The following is a 13,363-nucleotide window of genomic DNA, read 5'->3' as shown; positions in this document are numbered from 1 at the left end:
GTTTGCCGTAATTGAGGTTGGTCCAGCGGAGGTGGTAAGTGTAGCCCAATGTCCAACTTGGCACCGGAAACCAAGCTGGCCGGACTACCACTTGTGAACCGTCCGCGACCAAACCCCCCAAAGCGAAGCCGCGGCACCAAGCAGGAGAAAACACCAACAAACGGCCAGCTGTGATAGAAGATACAATCAACCCATAAACTGTCTAGTCAAAGAAATTAAGTGATCAGTGCTAGTGCGACAATATAAAGTGTAAGCAGAACTGCACCATCTACCAAGAAGACGCACTTGTTCAGTGCTTAATCCGGCTTCGATAGCAGCAGAAGCAGCACCAATGCGAATAGAATGAGCAGAAAAAACATGATGCGTGAGTTTTTTAAGAAAAAAGGTGAGCCGCTGTTTCGTCAGACAGGTACCATTCATAAAATAAAAAAGAGGTGCGTCTTGAGAGAATTGTTTTCGTCTTAGGGAGTCATAAGCCAGAAAAGCATGGACACGACAGTAGGTGCTGCCGGATTGTCCAATGACGACAGTCGCTGGACTAAACTGCTTGGTCTTCGTACAACGTAAACGAAGCGCCAGGAAATTCGATGAACATGTCACATCCGACCGGCGCAATGTATGCTGGGATGGCTTCACGCAACTTGGAGAGCAGAATTCAGCAGATCGGAGCAACCCAGCAAAGGCCAGTGTAATGGCGCATCGCAACATGCTGACATCAAACTTGTTGAAAACAAAAAACGGGAGGTTAGAGATGAATTGTTTGAGATGACGCTTTGTGAATGCGCCTGCGGCACGGGGTGTTCTTGATTTTCGATGCAGACGTTTAAAACCAGCCCGTATAAACATAACACTGAACACTGCACTGTCTAGAAGAGAAAAAAAACTTTTCTGTACCCATTTTTTCCGGTATGATCTCGAATGCAATTATACAACGTTCCCACATAAACGTTCGTAGATAAACGTTCGTACAATTTCCCATACTTCGTACTTGATTATACTTGAACAGTTGAACTGTAGTTTATTGTACTGTTTCGGAGCCACAGGCTGGAGTATTCAACGCCATCCCGCATCCAATGTACCGCATCCACGGTCTACCACACCGGCGGTATCGTAGACCGTGGATGCGGTACCTCACAAGTCAGGATGATAGCAGATGTGCGTACTTGTCCAGCCGCTACTACCGTACAGCGTACTGACTACTGATGTTTAAAACAAATCCATTTCTAAGTAATAGTGTAACACTTAAAGATGCGGTTGGTTGATTCAAAACGGTTGGCTGTTTAAGTTTTTCAGTTTTCTACCAGATTCATAATTTTGATGTATGTACAGCTGGTACCATATTTTACGAACGGTTCACAGTGCACAACCTTTATAACTACGCTCGCAGGAACATGTTAACGAAGGAATTGGAATGGCCATACTCTAACAACATTGTCGTCGCATCGCAGTCGAATCTACTTCACGGTAGAACCCGACCTCTGTAACTCCGTCGCTCTTGTTCACGTTGAACTCTTTTCTGCTTTGCAAAGCTCTGTTAAAAGGTTAAGTTTAAGTTAAAAGCTTAAGCTTTTAAAAGTTTCATGATTAACAGTTAACAGCCTGTGATCCATAAAAAGCGGTATGTTCCATTGTTCAGGGGAGGGGGTTCTCGTGCGTTTGACCAAACATCAGTCGGATGATGCTTATTATCACTGACTCTTGACATCTTTGGACATGTGGCAGCGCGCTTGGAGGGCAACGAAAATGGCCGAAAAGGTGACGGAGCCCAGTAAATGATAGCGACCTTGAAAGACTGCAGAACCAAAGTGTTCTACACACTGATAATACTGTAATAAAAAACCAATTTCCTTTGTAGCAGTTGGACACCTGGACAGAGACCCATCGGAGCGGGACATTGAGAGCCAAACCACTTTGTTCTATTATAATACGTGTGAATACAATTCTGCATGTTTTGTAAACCAATTTGGGGTTCTGATAACTGTTTCATCTAATGAAAGGGCGTGGTGTTTCGTGTGTTTTGAATTTGTGGTTGCGGCAACCAACTTTTTGAAAAATGTAGTTGTGACGACTAATCTGATTGTCGCAATCGGATTTTTGTTGATTAAAATGTTGTTTATACACTGAACGGTTTTTTGATATTCCACTCGATTTGTGGTTGCGGCAACCATAAATTTTTGATTATCAACAGATCACTTTACCTCTATTTATGGGAACATGTGCTTCCGTTTTTTGATTCAATAATTTGTGGTAGCGGCAACTGCTTTTCTTAACATGTACTGAACCGTCATTTTCATAACTGTGTTTTGACTAATCTGGTTGCGGCAACTGATTTTGCTGATGAAAATGTTTATTAGTGGCTAAATGCCATGTTTCTTATGCACTTGATTTGTGGTTGCGGCAACCGATTACTTATAGTTATGGCCGTCGCTGATTTTTTAATTGGTTGCGACAACCAGTTTTCTTGATTCATGAATGCATAGATCTCAACAAAATATGAAATTATTGTATTGCCAACTATTATTAAACGCTACATAATACGATCGTTATCAGTTTCGTATCGATTTAACAATGCTGTAAACTGTTAAACTGGTACTTTCGTTAAATTTTAGTAATGAATAAGGACTGGCCAACAGTGCCGTTCTTACGAGCAATAATAAACTCTTCGTTTCCCCAGTGTTCCGAAGACAGTTTCGTGCTATCAAAATGCCCTATAATAGATGAAAAGCTTCATAAGATATTATAATAGTCTTTAGTTTCTTCTTGTTCACACGCATACATCACTTATAAAATTCGTACATACCAGTGATTTTCCATTTCTGTACATTGAACTGACCAAACACTTCTTCATACTCGGGATCCTGGAGCATGGAGAATATGATGCGCAATGGATGGTGCCTACAATTATAAAAATTTAATCCGAATGTGAGACCCGATAAAACCCTGATACGGTAATTTTATTTCAGGTAAACCCTTTGCGATGGGCATCAGAGTTTCCATATGCGCACAAGTACAACGAATGATTAAATGTATTTAATCACAGTTAATTGTGGGTGCACATCCCTCCCATTTTGGTTTATGGCCGTTTGTCGGCTTTCATTGGTTTGTTGGGTGGCCTTGTTTCCTCAGAGTCGGAGATTCTGAGATGTTTGCTCTTTGCTAGAGAGTTGTGTGCTTTGTTGAAATCATTTTCTGCAGTTTTGGCAAGGGAAATTTTTCTAGATTTCTGATTTACAATGCAAACTGAATGGTATAACTACTCTTCACAGCAAAAACGCTGTTTCAGCCGTTTGCGCGGCCGGTATCTGAATGACCTTTTCCTGACTGCTTGTTTAGGTTATGATAAGGCTTTTGATCATCCTGTTTTCGTTTTGGTTGTCGATGACAATTAATTTCCATGTCCAATAGCTTTACAATTCATCGTGGTGTACCATGCGATTGCTCTTTGTGCAGTGAAGTAGTTACTATTTCTCAAGTTTTTTTTTTATCTTCGTGTTCTTTATTCGTCATCGCTATACGATTCAGTTGGGAGGCGTAATACGGCATTTTATATCGTACATCGTTTGTTGCGTCTGGAATTTGCATCTACTGACTTATCTGTGACTTATCTTATCTTATCTAATATTTGTTAACATCATTGATTCTGTTAACAAATATTTGTTGAAATGTTGAATTCTTGAAGCAAATATTTGTTGAAATATATGTTGAATTCTTCGGAAGCCGATGAATTTCCAAGTGAATCTGATGGTCTTGAGTCTGTGTCCTCTGAGTCGTCCCGTTCGTCTTCACCGTCAGTTCCACCGGTACCACCATCAGTAATTGAATCTCGTCGAGATTCTTCCAACGCGTCAGTTGCAAAGTCTACTCGTCGCCGGCGTCCTCGTAAGAAAAACGCACATAAGCGTCCAGATCCTGCCATCGTTGCTTTGCAACGGCAACAAAAATTGCTCAGTGATAAGCTCTCATTGGTTCTATCAGGAGCAGGAAGTCAGCACAGTCGTCAGTCACCATCTGTGGTTTTCATGCCACATCCGCCTGCTGATCGGCAGCCGACTACTCACAGAAATGTTATCGTTGATGAAGTTCCCTCTACTGCAACCGTTCCAGAGTTTCTCCGTCCAGTTTCCGATAAGTTGGTACCGAAACTGCAGGACTTACATGAGTTTATTGATCTCAGTGAGTTGTTACCTGAAAAATGCACGTCAAATTCGAAGCCTATTAGACATCATGTCGACAATCGGACAGGGCAGTTGTTGCAGTTGTATACAGCTCGGAAAGCGTTCATTTTCGATCTAGATTCCTGGATGTCTGCTTTCACCACGTTTGCCGCTTACCGCTCACATTACTTTCCCTACTTGGCACCTCACCTGTTTCGATATATGGATGTAATTAGAAATTTGTCAAAAAATTTTGATTTTACTCTGTGGCTTGAGTATGACTCGCAGTTTCGGCTGCTGATGTCTACTCGCCCGGACAGTTTTTTTGATGTGGGGTGAACTGCATAATCCGTTGTTCCACGAGTTTGTGCTTATTAAGAGTCGCTCTATCCCGCAGTCTCGTCTTGGCCGTGTGGATAACCGTTATGGTTGTCCTTTCACATCCCGCCAGGATACTGCTCGTAATGACGGGCCTTTTCGTGGTGGCCCCGCTGCGGGTGGGGCTGAGCAAGTCTGTTTTGCCTTCAATAACGGAAACTGCAGATATGCCATCTGTCCAGCCGGAAGAAGACACATCTGTCTCATTTGGGATGAGCAACGCCATGGGAAATTTAATTGCCCAAGGCGCCGTGCCCCTAAACCCACCAATCCCATTGGTGCCTCAGACGCCGTTGCGCCGTGAGATCTTCTGTAAGTACCTTGCCAGTTGTCCAGATAAGAAGTTTGTACACGATTTATTAGCCATTCTCTCTAATGGTGCTGATATTGGGTTTCGCTCTTCGCATCACTCTCGTATAACGCCAAACGCTCAGTCTGCCCGCGCCCATGCGGCTGTGCTCTCAGCTGCTATTCATAAAGAAGTTATGCTCGGCCACACCGTGGGCCTTTTCTCTAACCCTCCTTTTGCTGATTTTGTATGCAGTTCTCTGGGAGTGCGTGAAAAACGCACTGGTGGTCACCGAATTATCCTTGATCTCAGCCGCCCGTCTGGCGACAGCGTTAATGATGGCATAAGTAAAGATGATTACTCCTTATCTTACTGTTCAATTGGCGATGCCATTCGTATCATAATTCAAAGTGGTCCTGCATGCTTTTTGTGTAAACAAGATATTAAGCACGCCTTTCGACTTATCCCTGTACGTATAGCTGATTACCATCTTTTGGGATTTAAAGTTGGGAAGTATTATTATTTCGATTGTGTATTGCCTTTTGGTGCACGTTCTTCACCATACTTGTTTTGCATGTTCTCTTATGCCTTACATTGGATATTTAGTAATGTCCACAACTTTCACGATTTCGTTCATTATTGTGATGATTTTTTGTTTGTTTTTAAATCTAAGTTGGTAGCAAATCAGTATATTGATTTGTTTACTGCATTAGCTGCCGAGTTGGGTTTTCCTTTAGCACTTGATAAAGCAGAAGGGCCGTCCACTATTTTACCGTTTTTAGGTATTTTAATTAATACTGTTGATCAAACTGTTTCTTTGCCACCTGGAAAGTTGTCAGAAATTATTCAGTTGTTAGATTCTTGGTCAAATCGTACAGCATGTACTCGTAAGGAGTTGCAAAGTTTAATTGGGAGTTTGCAGTTTGCATCTCGCTGCGTCCCGGCTGGTAGATTATTCACTCGTCGAATTATTAATCTCCTCCCACTTTGTTCGCCTACTGGTAACATTCAACTAAACGCCGATTTCACGGGTGATCTTGATTGGTGGCGCATGTATTTGCCAAAATGGAATGGCACGACATCGTTTCTCTGTACTGACTGGATATCGGCGGATGTTATAAATTTATACACTGATGCATCAGCGTCTATTGGTTTTGGGGCATTCTTTAATGGTCGATGGTTCTGTGCACGTTGGCCTCAACGTATTCTCACTAATACACTTTGTATTCAAGTTTTGGAATTGTTTCCTATTTTACTCGCTTGTGTTATATGGGGATCGTGTTTTCATTGCCGTAAGTTCATCTTCCATTGTGATAACCATTCTATCGTTGATGCCTGGAAGTCTCTTGGTTCTGAAAATTGTATTGTGTTACATCTGATGCGAAAGTTGTTAATGACTGCTGCGCTTGGAAATTTTTGCGTGAAAATTGATCATATCGATGGTGTTGATAACAGTATTGCGGATTCTCTTTCACGTTTCCAGTTTGATCGTTTTAGGCTTTTGGCACCATGCGCCGCCGTAGAACCCGATCCCATTCCCAACATGTACGACGAAACTGAATTGATTCTCCATACAAAAAGAATACGGTCATACCCGTTACGGGAGGCAGACTGCACCGCATCATTAAGGGGATCCCTATGAGATGAAAGTGGGTCTGGCAAAACATGAATAGGTTAAAAACAACTGGAAGATCATTGTTTCCATTGTTCTGACTGCATGCGCAAAGGGTTTGGCTACACAATGGTGTATTGCGATCTTGTCTACGCTCTCTCTGGACAGAGCTATTCAAGAAACAAAGGAAAAACTTTGAATTCAAAAGTCGAATGAGAAAGTTTTTTCAAATTAGATGTGATACACATCATTGGATGTGTTTTAGCCTAGAAAGCTTATATTCTCCAACATGCTAATAAAAAATGTTGTTAGTTTACAAAAAAATCGAGAAAAACACTTTTTGAAAAGTGTTGTTTTGAGTTTATTCAAACATGCCTTATTGGACTATGGCAGTGTCTCGGTATATAAGCTTTCTAGAAATAACACATTATCTGATGCCCATTTGGAAAGTGTAGCAAGTTTTACAATGGAGTTATCGATTTTTAAAGCCATTTCACAAGTTTTTGGAAAACGGCAGCTGAATGAAAGGCTTGCTGAGTGACCGGCAGCAATGTGTGGCAGAGCCGGCTACCCAAGCCCGCGTTTTGCAGGATAGAGATCAGACAGAGCATAGCTAGAGAGCGAAGAATCAGCTTGGCTCCGGCCACAGGACAGCATGAGGCGTTCTGTTCTGCTGTCCAGGTCTATCTGCCATGCGGCTGGCCATGGCTAGCCGATAACATCATTGCACTTACTTCGCCTATGCTGACCCGGTCTTGTTTTTTTACTAATAACTTATGATCGCAATACAATATATCCCATCGAGACATACTATTTGAAAGCCCGAAAAATTTCCTATAAGCTGATGTTAATATCGATAACCCATTTATATGAAAGTCATCTCATAGTGATCCCCTTAAGATGACCGAGGATCAGCGACATTGATGTTTTTTTTTAATAGGGCTGTCGGCAGGAGAAAAATGGAAAACATTGATTCTGCATAATTTGTTTAGTCTGTATGACACACGTAGCATTTATAACGTCTACGTCGGTGATAACTGCTTACGGAATGCGCATCCAGACAGTAAACCGGTAGATTCCCGATGAACAGAACAGTCGGTGTTGGTTTGTCGTTGGGGCTGGATTCATAGGCGATGATTTTTAGCAAGTCTTCTGAAGATTTTCCCCATAAAAATGTGATTCTCCGCAGAGCAGCAACGCTCTCTGGTGGAATATTGTCAAATCCCAACGGGAAAATACGAGGAACGGATTGAATCTATTTAATCAATAATAACTCACTGATCACTGCACCAATACCATTTTATACGCAAGTGTAAAACTCAAGATAAAGCATATTGTTCCAGCTGGAATTAGTGTCGTATTTTTCGGTCATTATAAATAACATTAGTATTTATACAATCGGAAATGTAAATATAGATATATATATATATATACGAGTATTAATATTGTTTAAGAACAGCTGTCACGGTTATCAGATGTACACAGAGAATCAACGAGAGCCTACGGTCTACGCGTAGTTGCGTAAATTACCATTACCCCGCGGCCCGCCCATTCCCCAGAGCTAGTGCAACCGTGAAATCCAATCGCGGTACAAATATCCATATAAGACCCGTCGGCACTGCACAGTCCAATTAGCGAATGATGCCCATCAGCTAGGGTTGTTAACGGTGCGATTTTGCACCGGTGCACCGGTCAAATTTTGGCGAAAAGTTCAAGCAGTCGGTGCAATTTTTTGGAAAAATTGCACCGACCTCCACCGGTGCGAGGAAAAAAACACACCGTTCGAAACCGCTGAAATCGACGGTGCACCGGTGTCAAAAGTACTAGAAAAAATGAGAAAAATGTAAAGGTAAAATAATTTTTTGGTTTAACTTCTAGGATTTTAGAGATGTTTTCCACTAATTTTCGCTTGGACGCATATGATGAGTGAAGAAATCATTGTTTTAGGTGTAGTTTTTCGTTAGTTTTGGCAAAAATAGCTTGTTTTACTTAAACTTATTAGCCAGTTCACCATATTTTCACGTAATCAGTGGACACCGGGGTGCATCGGTGCGGTGCGGTGAAAAACACCGCGGTGCGATTTTATAAACCGCACTGCACCGACGGTGAAAATTTTAAGAAATCACCACTAAAATCGTTGCGATTTTAGTAAAAAATCGCACCGCGGCTGCACCGCACCGCACCAAATTGAACCGTTAACAACCCTACCATCAGCGTAAATTCCGGATATAAAAAATTCATCTGGCACTGCCGGCTGGATGAGACCACGAAACATACTTGTATACAACCAATCTGCAAAGAAGCGGCACGATATATGCAAAATGGCAATTAAGGTTACCCCTATTTTGGCTTTTTTCAAAAAGGCCAGTTTCTCAAAACTTGCAATCCCACCAACTGAAGTGTGCTCTATCTGGTGGGGAAGAGTGTATAGAAATATAGTAACCGGGAGCCGAGATATGAATTTTAAAGTATTCGACCCAGAGCAGGCAGTACTGTAATTAATGAGCGGCCCGGCTTACCATTTGTATGCCTGCGTATATGCAAGCGATTAGATTTGGACATGCAGTCAAATGAATGGGGAGCACCTGTTTGCCGTTTGCATCTTTTGTTTTACTGGGACATAAAACCGTAGCAAAATTGATGCAAACTCTGAAGACAAAAGACTTTGATCACACATGAGTGTAGCTGGGCAGCGCACAATCGGCTGTCTAGTTGGTCTTTCGGGCTATTCCTACGTGGTATGTGTGGTGAACTGAGACTGCCAACATCTTCAAATGAGATTTATCCCTGCATGAACTTTCGAATCCTACAGCCAAAAATGCGGTTAATAGGCTTTGAAAATTAACTAGTCACTAACGGAATAGAGTAGAATTTTGAAATTTTGACAGTGGATGTATGGATATCGTAAAAGTTTAATTGCGAGGGCGATTTTGAAAAAAGTTGATTCTGCTCGAGTTATTGTCGAATCAAGCAACCGACGAAGTGTTTTTTGCAAGTTGCAACTTTAAAATGGACTTTTTTCAAGAAAGCTCTCGCAAGGTGCTGGAGAATCGCGTTTAACATTTTATAGGCGGGTAAAAAAAATCTCAGTTCAATCTAGTCAGACTAGTTAATTTTTTAAGCGGAATTACCAAATGTTGAATTTTAAAGTTTACTGTTGAACCTATGATACTGGTTACGGGGGTTGAATTTTTCATGATTTTAACTAAGAAACACTTTAGAATGGTCAAGACTGAGTTTTGAGTGGATATCGTAGGATCTCTACATTCGCGAACGGTAAAAGCTAAAATAGGGGTAACCTTAAGCCAGCACGTTCATACATTTTCATACTCGTTTTAATATAGGATTGTGTGATAGTACGATCATTTAGTCTTACATGCTGTACCGAGTTATTTTTACTAGATTTGTTTGTGTGAATTTTGTTACGGGAACGCACTGTCTGAAAATATCCAACAGTTCAACAAAAAAATTAAGAACCCCTTTAATATTTCCCATTTTCAAAGCGGCAAACCATACGGTGGGCTATAGAATAAGCCGTTTACTAGAAGGTACACTTACCGATAATGTCCATCTTAACGTGGACTCCTACAATCGGTCCCTGTCCACCTGACAGATTACGAGGCATTCCCAATCGATTACCGGAAACAATTCGCAAATCGATCTCCTGTTCGAAGGTAAAGGGCAACGAGGTCAGTTGCAGATTTGAAGGGAATACATCATTCATGTCAAGAATGGCTGCAGCAATGACATCGTCTTCACCAATGCACAAATGTATCTGCAAAACACTGAGTTGTTCCCAAAGCCGGTTGTAAAGCTAATTAAATGGATGACTACCTTGATCTGATGTTGTTGTAGAAAGTATTGCAGTATAAAATCCAGCCTTGAACGCACCCGGAACACCACGTGTTCGACCGCCAAATCTGACGAACTGAAATCCACAAACGATTCCGTGCTAATATTTTCTCCAAATAGCTGATAGCGGAGGGAAATGCGGATTCTGGGATACGACTGACGTTCCGAATAGCTGGTCGAAATTTGATACAAAAGCCACCGTCATGCGTATTGCAAAGAGATGCTCGCTATCCTTGCAAGGGCCAAGCTGATAGTAGCCAACGCCATCAGCAAGACGAATGAAATCGGGAGTCTCATTGTCTTTAGGATTGTTAATTCCTTATCAGTAAGCACTATTTTCAGACCAGAAGCTTTAATTCACATAACAAAATAATCATCGAGTAGGATGATTTATTTATATTACAAGAATTAGCATAATAACTACGGCCATATGCCGGACACTACAGTTTTACGCGAACGTCAGTCATCAAAACAAACTGTGTGTACTACATACTGTATAGTTTCTGCTTCCACACAATATGTAATGCAACCAGTCTCGTGCTGGTCAAAATATTTTGTAAAACAAAACAAAATAAGCAAAGTAAACTTTCTTAACTTATGGATTACTGCGGTTGTAAACATACCGAAAGTGCCGTCACCAGTTACGGCTACACTGGGTTGTGCCAGCGGCGCCTGTTCCAGGCGTACACCCACATGGATTTCTGGTTTGCCGTGCAGAAACTCCTGTGAGCCCAGTAGCGGAAGCCAAGCCAAACGTGAGTTTCCGGCCTTGACGGCGTATTGGATTAAATCTAAATCCAAATATCCAAGTCGCTCCTCACTGCCACCTTCAGTGTGCTTGAGCGTGGAATTATAGAAAACGGGTGCTAATCCCATCAGCCGACTGACAGATGCCGAGTGCCGGTTGCGGTAAGTCGTAATGTATGTTGACGATGCCGCAACCACAAAACTTCCGGTTGCGGCAACCGCAAAATTGTGATGACCGTAATAAGAGCAAATCATAACAATTATTACCATATACGTACTTTGTGGTTGCGGCAACCACAAAAATAAACAGTCGGGAAAATATTAGCATATAGTTTTGATAAATGAACGGTCAAATATATATCGGCGACAAAATTTATAAATGACTGATCTGGCCCTCAGTCCTTTTCCGGTGGGTGTCGTTTACCGGGAGGTGTCATTTTCCGGGAGGTGTCCCTTTGTAGTAGTTGTTATCATGATAATAGTGACGTCGTTTATGTAGATCATGCCCTTATATAGTATATAGTACAGTGCAACTTACTGAATTGGTAAGAGATTGGACGAAGTGTACTATGTGCTGAAATGATGTGACGCGTAATTTTGTTTCTATCCTATGTTCACCCACCGGAAAAGGACACTGGCCCTCAGTGTCCTTTTCCGGTGGGTGTCGTTTACCGGGAGGTGTCCCTTTGTAGTAGTTGTTATCATGATAATAGTGACGTCGTTTATGTAGATCATGCCCTTATATAGTATATAGTACAGTGCAACTTACTGAATTGGTAAGAGATTGGACGAAGTGTACTATGTGCTAAAATGATGTGACGCGTAATTTTGTTTCTATCCTATGTTCACCAACCGGGAAACGACACTGGCCCTCAGTGTCCTTTTCCGGTGGGTGTCGTTTACCGGGAGGTGTCATTTTCCGGGAGGTGTCCCTTTGTAGTAGTTGTTATCATGATAATAGTGACGTCGTTTATGTAGATCATGCCCTTATATAGTATATAGTACAGTGCAACTTACTGAATTGGTAAGAGATTGGACGAAGTGTACTATGTGCTAAAATGATGTGACGCGTAATTTTGTTTCTATCCTATGTTATTTTATTCACCTTTGGTATAACGTACAATTAAACACTTTAAAACATCGCAAAAGTTTTTTACAACATTAAGATTTCATTAAACTTTTCCGCTCCTTCCATCGTCCCCATAACTGATGCCGCATTTCCCGCTGTATCTCCAGCGATAATCTTTGACGTAAAAACTCATGGGAGCGCGCTTCGCCTGTGTGTTGTTTCAGTCGCTTGCCAAGTTCTTTAATAATCGCAATGGCCGACGGTCCCCATGGTCCCATTGTTTCGAAGGCGATTGGCGCAAAAATGTATCTGCCACTCAAATACAAATAGAATCTTGACTTTTTTTCTTCTGCCTCCATTGCAATCGCACCTGCGTTGGCTGCTGATGAGTTAACGTGTGAAGGCGCGACAGTGTCCACGCAAGTAACGTCCCAAGATAAACACATCCCTCTCTGCCAGGCGAAGGTTGTGCAGCCATCGGGCCGCCGTTCGGACGTGTGCGACGTGCCACGTGGCTCCAACTTCGCCGGAATCCCAGCCGAGACACAAGATCGACAGACACTGTTCAGTGCTCCGTGACGTGGGTGTCTGCCAGCAGAAAACGCACAGGACAACCCATGATGCCCATATTTGTCTACATGCTTGTGACACTTCATACATTCGTGAGGCTCGCATATAGCAATTCCCAATCTCAGGCCCACGGAGATTTTTAAAGTGTCATCATCTAGGAGATTGCCAATGTGAGAGGAAGGCAGTGCATTTAGCCAAATGCCGGCTTCTGGTTTAGACTGTGCGAGAAGCCGCGCTTTGTTCACTTTATCGTCCCGGAAAACATCTAGCAGCGTGGATAAAGATACATTACAGAGAGGAATATCCCAGGCCTTCTGTTGTCTGCGGAAGTTTGGTTCTGGGAATTCCGGTTGGTTGGATTTCTGTTTCCACAGCTCGAGGGCTTCTGTAAATACGACGGGCGCACGAAATGGAAGCATTTTCGATACTAAATCGGATACGGAGTGAATCGAAGCCAAATAGGCTGGGAGTGATAATTCCTCCGACCGACGTATGCCGATGCCGCCTCTGCTAACGGGAAGACTGGCCTGTCGCCAGCAAGGGTAGTCGTCGTGACTAGTACGTACGTTGCACAGCGTTTGGAAACAGGAGCGCAGCATCTCGTCTATTTCATATAACAGTATATATAGTATATAGTACAGTGCAACTTACTGAATTGGTAGAGATTGGACGAAGTGTACTATGTGCTAAAA

General features: G+C 42.2%; 1 long non-coding RNA gene across 1 annotated transcript; it reads left to right on the top strand.

The window, feature by feature from the left end:
• The first annotated feature begins 4,502 nt into the window (after window positions 1–4,502).
• Window positions 4,503–10,604, top strand: LOC129598550 (uncharacterized). The gene is made up of 4 exons (XR_008691715.1): window positions 4,503–4,844; window positions 5,744–6,113; window positions 6,319–6,470; window positions 10,289–10,604. It is a non-coding gene; the product is annotated as an uncharacterized LOC129598550 (long non-coding RNA).
• The last annotated feature ends 2,759 nt before the right edge of the window (window positions 10,605–13,363 follow it).

The sequence above is a fragment of the Paramacrobiotus metropolitanus genome, unplaced genomic scaffold (assembly GCF_019649055.1).
Source record: "Paramacrobiotus metropolitanus isolate TYO unplaced genomic scaffold, Prichtersi_v1.0 Parri_scaffold0000124, whole genome shotgun sequence".
Classification (NCBI taxonomy): Eukaryota; Metazoa; Tardigrada; class Eutardigrada; order Parachela; family Macrobiotidae; genus Paramacrobiotus; species Paramacrobiotus metropolitanus.
Note: the sequence above shows the minus strand (reverse complement) of the source record. Positions and strands in the feature narration are given on the sequence as shown.